Below are 9,743 nucleotides of genomic sequence, written 5' to 3' on the forward strand. Positions count from 1 at the left end.
AAAATACCATTCATTTATTAGAAATGAAATATGTTCGTTATACATTGAGTACCTTAAACCTACATTTTACAATCTTACATGTATCTAGACTCATAGAACAAGAGCTATGAAATAAGTAACTTAGATCTTTACAAACTGTCCTGTGACACTGACATTGGAACGTAAGTCTATATCATATAGGAGCAGTCTGTTCGTTTGTGGCGCATCTGGTAAGCCGTGGTGGTATGTGGCGCATCTGGTAAGTCGTGGTGATTTCTGACGCATCTGGTTAGTCGTGGTGGTTTGTGGCGTATCTGGTAAGTCGTGGTGGTTTGTGGCGCATCTGGTTAGTCGTGGTGGTATGTGGAGCATCTGATTAGTCGTGGTGGTTTGTGGCGCATCTGGTTAGTCGTAGTGGTTTGTGGTGCATCTGGTAAGCCATGGTGGTATGTGGTGCATTTGGTAAGTTGTGGTTTGTGGCGCATCTGGTAAGTCGTGGTGGTTTGTGGAGCATCTGGTAAGCCATGGAGGTTTGTGGCGCATCTGGTAAGCCGTGGTGGTTTGTGGCGCATCTGGTAAGCCATGGTGGTTTGTGGCGCATCTGGTAAGCCATAGTGGTTTGTGGCGCATCTGGTAAGCTGTGGTGGTTTGTGGCGCATCTGGTAAGCCGTGGTGGTTTGTGGTGCATCTGGTAAGCCGTGGCGGTTTGTGGAGCATCTGGTAAGCCGTGGCGGTCTGTGGCGCATCTGGTAAGCCATGGCGGTTTGTGGCGCATCTGGTAAGTCGTGGTGGTTTGTGGGGCTGTCATCCCACTATCAGATTTGTCTGTATCATCAATATTATTTTAAACAATACCATATTTCAGTATTTTACTAAATACAAACAGTATAGGTCATATGCACAAGTTACTAAGGTATGATGAGGAAAACATCCGATACTTACATGGCCCACAAAACACTCAGTTCAGTTATTTGTTTTCAACTGAGCTTCATTGTTAACTGAGCCACCTTGTTCAAATGAGTCACCTTGTTCAACTAATTCACCTTGTTCACACAAAGAGGAGACTTAATTGAAAGTGTGGTACACAGGTTTGGGCTCAATAAGACAAGACCTGAACAGTGCAATGTCTGTTGACGCTTGTATATCATTTTTCCTTCCGCTTTATAATTGGAAATATTCTAAAAAATTCCCACAAGCACTCTCCCATATCCCTGCTTATTACCAATATTGCTAAAGACGACATAATTCACACAAATCTCCATTTTTACCAACTATATACATGTACATCCTTGAATTCTATTTTGCTAGATTTTTCCTGGCTCTAGGAGTTGTAGTCTGAACAATCTTGAAGTTACATTACGATGCTTACACAGTAATTTCACACATATTTTAGTCTTGTTGTTCTATATGTAGTACATTTCCTGATAAATTTCTAACCCACTATTTTGACCCGCTGTTGAATACGAGAATCTCAGGTGAAAAAAAGTTGAGTATTATTATACGCTTGACCTATTACATATGTATATAAATATTGCATGTAGTTAAGAGTACCATTGAAAATTTTCACCCCGAGAAAACCATTGTCAACCGAGCCGTAGCCGTGGTTGACAATGGTTTCTCAAGGAGTGAAATTTTTTCAGTGTTGCCCTCAATTACATGCAATATTAGTTTTATTATACTGAATGTTATAAAAACAACAAAGCAGAAAGACTTACGTCTGTTGACATTTGATCAATCACTGTCATTCGATATTTCGTATATCGATGCGGGTATTCGTGTTTATTATAAACGCTCAAACGACGTTGTCTAACTATCTAAGGTGAACCGTGCGCGCATAAATTTGACGCATGTACTATTTTGTTTATTAATATCACCTGTTGTCAAGTACTGTTACCCGTTGCTAGATGCTATCACCCTGGAGTGCGTGCTTTCTGTTTTCAGAGGGTAACAATATGTTTTTTCAAATGCTTCTCGGCCAATCAGATTCGAGTATTTTACATGAAAGTATAATAAATGAAAATGTTTCCGTGTATGTTTTTCTCGATGCGATGTTATTAAAAAGAATAACTTTAAATGCCTACACCATATTTGCACCTTTTTATAATCAGTTCCTGTTCCCAAGAAAAACACTTGAATTCCCTTTACGCGAGAATACAATTCGTCAACAGAGAACATTGCTTGCTGTCTAAGAGCCATCTCCTAATGAGCTATATACTTAGCTTGATTTCTAATGAGCTATGTGCTGAGTTTGATTTCTAATGAGCTGCGTGCAGAATTTGATTTCTAATGAGCTATGTGCAGAGTTTGATTTCTAATGAGCTATGTGCTGAGCTTGATTTCGAATAAGCTATGTGTTGAGTTTGATTTCTAATTAGCTATGTGCTGAGCATGATTTATAATGAGGTGATGTGCTGAGCTCGATTTCTAATGAGCTATGTGCTACGCTTGATAATTAGTGAGCTGTGTGCTGAGTTTCATTTCTAATGAGATATGTGCTGAGCTTGATTTCATCTTTAAAGTGTTCCTGCCAAAATTTTGTCGTAATATGACATCGGATAAAAAGAGGGAAAATGACACTGCCTACGTAATTCTTGGATAGCGCTCATACACAGAATATCTTGAAAACTTGGACGGAAAAAAGGAAGCCCAGACATATTATCTATTTGCTATATTTCGTTTGATACTTTTGGATTTCGTGACTTCTAAAAGTAAATGAAATTGCCATATATGTCATTTACATATCAGTTATCACCAACCATCAGAATGTAATGTTTTTATTTCACTACTGAAGCAGATAATCTTCTAACCGCTTTTGATATTTCTATGGTTTCCTATTTGTATCTAAAGGCATCCTGCAATACAAATTCTCTTGGATTAGTTCCCTGTGAAGTGTATTCCAAACACAGAATTATCAAAGTCAGGTGACAAAAAGTGCAACCAGTGCTCACTCTGGGGAGAGGGTGGTTTTCGCGTAAAGCAATATAATACAATTAAGCTGTAATTTAGCAGCGTTTAGAAATGTTTGCAGGCACAACTTTTCTAATTACACAGGTTTACAACAAACATGAAACAGATAAACGCCAGAAAAGCTGTGATAATCGTTTAAATTCAATTTTTATAACGATGTTGCCCCAGATCATCAGGTGAAAACCGCTAAGGTACAAAACAAAGCGACAATTAAGGTGTCAGCGATGATGTAGTGACGGCCGAGAGAGCTGCACCGCTTTCTAATCTCACTTAAAGCTACAACTTACTCAATAAAACAATAGCATTTTATCTTTACTGTGATCACGGACTGAGAAAATACGACTGCGTTCGCTTGGCTGCCAACCGGAAGCACAGCGTACGACAATCAATGCGGCGCCGTAATTAAGGAATAGTTTAATCATAAATGCCAAACTGATTACAACGCAGATATTCTAGCCGATATTTCTTCTTCGATATCAAAGTCCATTTAAAAACAATGAAATTTCCGAAAAATTGTAACTGGAGCAGGATGACTACTGAACATGATTATTCAAGTGAACAGCTAGTGCGACGTCAAACAACGAGGAGTCGGTGGAGGATTTAGTCACGTGACTCGAGTCTGCCTTCTGCAACCTGAAAGTGGAAATGAAAATTGCAAAAGAATCGAGTCATATTTCCGGTAAACCAACCGTCGAAGTCGTTGGAATATGTCTAAGTATTTTCTGTGTCTAGTTTTTCTCCTGACAGAATTTCGAATTTACAATATTTTTCAGTTCCCTCATATAATAGCATTGATTTTCAGTATTGAATGTAGTAAGTCTCGTGATTTCTATCAAGATAACAAATTACGGACTTTCCATATTATAATTGAACTTTAATAACATTTTCCCTATTGGAACGCTCGCAACGAATAGAATACAATTATCTTGTGGAAAATAATGTCGAATTAGTTGCTAATAGTAAATTACTTAGAAAAGCACAAACAATAAGATTATTTAACAATTTAATGATTGGTCCAGCTACCCATGTTTCCTTCCAATAGAATTCGTCAGATATCAAACGGTAGACATGTAAGGTATAACTACGCACATACATGTACTGCAGCAGTAGACCGATCATTACCCTGAGAAGTTCATCAGCACCAACACATTATCTTATCTAGTGTTTATTAACAAATAATCTTATCTTTCTATTCAATTTGAGATTTTCTAGACAGAAAACAGTTATGTATCATATAGTCGATGTTCTCACATACAAACTTCACGGTTTACAAAGACGTGTATATATGTGTTATGAGCTACCTCTCTCCAGAATTTTCGTCGCCGGCCGAGGGGGGGGGGGGGGGGGGGTCTTGTGGAATTTTGGATGTTGTGGTATTAAAATTTTATGCTTATTGATATCTCGATCAACATAACCTCTCTCACAAACATCATATAATTCGGCTATTAGCATGTTAAGATAGGAATTGCAAGGGAAATCAAAATATTTATTTCATTTTTGAAAATAACTGCGACGCGACACGCCAGCATACTCCATGAAACGCGTTAGGTACATACCCTCATGTATTTTCAAAAACGAAATATATTTTTTACTTTCTACTTTCATTTCTGTCGGAATTCCCGGACATTAAACTGACGTACTATACTCATCCAGTAGTTTGTTGTTTATATGTACATTGTTTAAATCTGTAATGTGTTCATGAAGAAATATCTATTATCACAATTAGTAAAGACATCAAAAGGCGAAAACATTGGAAATATAAGTATCTGAAAATGCTGAAAGGTGATAGTAGCAGAAAGAACATCATTTTAACATTGTGCAGAGGAAAAATCCAAAGAATGAGTAATTTAATTGCAATCATTAACCTGCATTTTAATGTAAAATTGATTCATTTAATTGTTAACCATATTATGGTGCCTCGTGTCTCAGATCTGAAACTTAAGAATACGTAGTGTATGATGATGAATTTGTAATATAAATCATTCGCAAGAAATGCTTAGAAGTTTTCCTGTCGTAGTGTGAATAACTTTCAGCATGTCACGTGTCCCTTTGCAGAATCCTGTCACGGGTCATTATCTGTGTAAACAGAACTGTACCAGAAGATGTGTCATTATCTGTACAAACAGAACTGTACCAGAAGATGTGTCATTATCTGTACAAACAGAACTGTACCAGAAGATGTGTCATTATCTGTACAAACAGAACTGTACCAGAAGATGGGTCATAATCTGTACAAACAGAACTGTACCAGAAGATGTGTCATTATCTGTACAAACAGAACTCTACCAGAAGATGTGTCATAATCTGTACAAACAGAACTGTACCAGAAGATGTGTCATTATCTGTACAAACAGAACTGTACCAGAAGATGTGTCATAATCTGTACAAACAGAACTGTACCAGAAGATGTGTCATTATCTGTACAAACAGAACTGTACCAGAAGATGTGTCATAATCTGTACAAACAGAACTGTACCAGAAGATGTGTCATTATCTGTACAAACAGAACTGTACCAGAAGATGGGTCATAATCTGTACAAACAGAACTGTACCAGAAGATGGGTCATAATCTGTAAAAAGACGTTTGACCAATGTCTCAATAATTTACTCCCATAGTTCAATTTCTAGTTCGTGCAATTTACAAAAATATGCATCTTTGAATTAAGAATTTAAAACGACAATTCGATAGAAATGAAATAAATTTTTAAAAATAATATATCATCTTGTTTCAAGAACTTGGTTTTCATGATATTGGAAAATTCCTAAGTTAATCATATATTACAAATATCACCACGGTTATTCCTGTAAAGTCGGATGTGCAATGGGGAATTATTAATAGCACTACAAGACCTTCTTTAAACTCTAACATATTTATTTAAGCATCTTCCAATATGCCTTTTTTAATTTACGAAGCGAACAAATTAATTTTTCAATATCAATACCGCATATGCTGGTTTATGCGGGTGGTAAAAAATACAAAATAGGTGACATAAATAGATTAATAAGGGTATTCTCTCGAATATGAAAACCCCCGGTAGCTCGTTAGCGCTATAGAACCCAGCTAATCCTGTTTCGCAGGAGAATAAGACCTCTCATTTGACAATATTGTCGTTAAGTATCCCCATATGGTATGAATTGTTTAAAGTTATTGAAACAGATTCCGCTTCTCCTTGATCAGTTAACACAATGCTATCAGCGTCTCAATAGGCTAAAGGAAAACTGTCATTGATCTTTATCAACTTTAATTAGTTATCATTAATTTTGGTTGCTGGAATTGATTAATCTTAAATATATAAGATATCGGTATTCAATATCAATCGTAGAAATCAACATCTACAATTTGTATGGAAAAAACTTCCTACTTTGCATGCCTGTACGAAGTGTTTCATATCAAATATATCAAACGGGGAAAAAACATACATGTAGCATTTGACAGCGCGTTTAACTGTCCATTCCGGACACAGAGGTTTTTATTTAGAGGGTCCAAGCTATACAGTCAGGTGTTACACTAACGCTAAATGCATTTTGAATTAATGAATTCCAAATATGAATGGATCATTTAACCATGATAATAAAACATGACACGAAAATTAAATGTTCTATGTAATCAAACATTATTTACAAAGAACATTGAGGAATGTATACTACGAAAGCCGGATAGGCTCAATTTTGAAAAGTAAAAAAAAATCTAACTCGTTATAACGAGTTAATCATCTCGTTATAACGAGTTAGTATCTCGTTATAACAAGTTAGTTATCTCGTTATAACGAGTTAATTATCTCGTTATAACGAGATACTAACTCGTTATAACGAGATACTAACTCGTTATAACGAAATAATTAACTCATTATAACGAGATAATTAACTCGTTATAATGAGATATTAAATCGTTATTACGAGATACTAACTCGTTATAACGAGTTAAAAAAATTTTTTTACTTTTTCAAATATGACACTATCCGGCTTTCGTAGTATACTGCTGTAAAAATATGGAAAGAAAAGTTTATCTATACAGAAATGTACAGTAAATTGATTAGGTGGGGAAATGCTTTTTCCTTCAAACTACGGAAGCAGGGGAGTATTTATACAGAAACATACACAATACAGACTTATAGAATAACCAGGGAAGTAGATACCTGTTTACGAAAAAATCAAGCTGGTTTTAGAAAAGGAAGATCTTGTAGTGACCAGATTTTCTCTAAGGCAGGTAATTGAGCAAAGCAATGAGTGGACCAACACACTTTATGCCAATTTTATTGACTTCCAGAAAGCATTCGATAGCATAGATAGAAATTCATTATGGAAAATTTTGTTTCATTATGGAATCCCATCTCTAACTCCATCCTTAAAGTTTTATATTCAGATTTTAGAGCAAAAGTCATTTGTGGTACTGAACTTTCACCTGAACTAGAAATTAGAACAGGAGTTAAACAAGGCAGTCTTCTGTCACCGCTTCTCTTCTCCATGTGTGTGGACTAGCTTATGAAGGAAATTACAAAAGACACAAACAGGGGCCTGCAATGGACATTCACGGAACGTTTGGAAGACCTTGACTTTGCTGAGGATATTGTCCTTCTTTCTCAGCGCCTAATTGATATACAAGCTAAAACGAACATACTGGAAGAAACAAGAAAACAACTTGGTCTTTACATAAATACTGCTAAAACCAAAGTAATAAAAATAAACACGGAAAGAGAAGATCCTATTTTGATCAACAACCAGAGTGTAGAGGATGTAAATGACTTTATTTATTTGGGAAGTAAAATTACAAAAGATGGAAACTCAGAAATCGATGTTGACCACCGTCTATCCAAAGCCAGAGGAGCCTTTGCAAGTTTAAAGAAAATCTGGAACTCCTCAAAAATCAAATTTTACACAAAAATCAAGATCTTCAAAAGCAATGTAATTTCACTTCTTTTATATGGTTCAGAATCCTGGAAAGTCACAAAAACCATCTGCAATAAACTTGATGTTTTCCAGAGGAGATGTTTAAGAAGAATTCTAAAAGTTTTTTGGCCAAATAGAATATCAAACAGAGAAATTTACAACACAAGAGGCCCATGGGCCACATCGCTCACATCGCTCATCGCTCACCTGAGTCACCTTGGCCCATATCTGAAGACTTTCCATATATATGTGCATGTAAAACCTTGGTCCCTATTATGGCCCAAACTACCCTTTGCAAACTTGAATCTAGCTTTCATGTAAATGTCAACTTCTTTGGCCCAATGGTTCTTTTAAAGCTTTTTTCTATATTTGTATGTAAAACTTTGACCCCGTCCCCAATTGTGGCCCCATCCTACCCCCCGGGGACCATGATTTGAACAAACTTGAATCTGCACTTTGTCAGAAAGTTCTTGTAAATATCAGCTTTTCTGACTCAGTGGTTATTGAGAAAAAGATTTTAACTATATATTTGTATGTAAAACTTTGATCCCCCTTGTGGCCCCATCCTACCCCCGGAGCCCATGATTTGAACAAACTTGAATCTGCACTATGTCAGAAAGTTTTCATGTAAAAATCAGCTTTTCTGGCTCAGTGGTTTTTGAGAAGAAGATTTTTCCTATATATTTGTGTGTAAAACTTTGATCCCCTATTGTGGCCCCATCCAACCCCCGGAGCCCATGATTTGAACAAACTTGAATCTGCATTATTTCAGGAAGCTTTCATGTAAATCTCAGCTTTTCTGGCTTAGTGGTTCTTGAGAAGAAGATTTTTAAAGTTTTTCCCTATATATTTGTGTGTAAAACTTTGACCCCCCCCCCTTGGGGCCCTATCTTATCCCCGGGGGCCATGATTTGAACAAACTTGAATCTGCACTATGTCAGAAAGTTTTCATGTAAAAATCAGCTTTTCTGGCTTAGTGGTTCTTGAGAAGAAGATTTTTAAAGTTTTTCCCTATATATTTGTGTGTAAAACTTTGATCCCCCCTTGGGGCCCCATCTTATCCCCGGGGGCCATGATTTGAACAAACTTGAATCTGCACTATGTCAGGAAGCTTTCATGTAAATCTCAGCTTTTCTGGCTTAGTGGTTCTTGAGAAGAAGATTTTTAAAGTTTTTCCCTATATATTTGTATGTAAAACTTTGATTCCCCCCTTGGGGCCCCATCTTATCCCCGGGGCCCATGATTTGAACAAACTTGAATCTGCATTATGTCAGAAAACTTTCATGTAAATCTCAGCTTTTCTGGCTTAGTGGTTCTTGAGAAGAAGATTTTAAAAGATTTTTCCTATATATTTGTATGTAAAACTTTGATCCCCTATTGTGGCCCCATCCAACCCCCGGGGCCCATGATTTGAACAAACTTGAATCTGCACTATGCCAGAAAGTTTTCATGTAAAAATCAGCTTTTCTGGCTTAGTGGTTCTTGAGAAGAAGATTTTTAAAGTTTTTCCCTATATATTTGTGTGCAAAACTTTGATCCCCCCTTGGGGCCCCATCCTATCCCCGGGGGCCATGATTTGAACAAACTTGAATCTGCACTATGTCAGAAAGTTTTCATGTAAAAATCAGCTTTTCTGACTCCGTGGTCCTTGAGAAGAAGATTTTTAAAGATTTTTCCTATATATTTGTATGTAAAACTTTGATCCCCTATTGTGGCCCCATCCAACCCCCGGGGCCCATGATTTGAACAAACTTGAATCTGCATTATGTCAGAAAACTTTCATGTAAATCTCAGCTTTTCTGGCTTAGTGGTTCTTGAGAAGAAGATTTTTAAAGTTTTTCCCTATATATTTGTGTGTAAAACTTTGATCCCCCCTTGGGGCCCCATCTTATCCCCGGGGGCCATGATTT

The 9,743-nt window shown here is 36.7% G+C and overlaps 1 long non-coding RNA gene across 1 annotated transcript; it reads right to left on the reverse strand.

Annotated features, from left to right (window-relative positions):
• On the reverse strand, positions 1-1,775 carry LOC130047009 (uncharacterized). The gene is made up of 2 exons (XR_008796101.1): positions 1,695-1,775; positions 1-804 (listed from the first exon to the last, which is right to left on the reverse strand). It is a non-coding gene; the product is annotated as an uncharacterized LOC130047009 (long non-coding RNA).
• Positions 1,776-9,743: the final 7,968 nt, after the last annotated feature.

The sequence above is a fragment of the Ostrea edulis genome, chromosome 6 (assembly GCF_947568905.1).
Source record: "Ostrea edulis chromosome 6, xbOstEdul1.1, whole genome shotgun sequence".
Taxonomy (NCBI): Eukaryota; Metazoa; Mollusca; class Bivalvia; order Ostreida; family Ostreidae; genus Ostrea; species Ostrea edulis.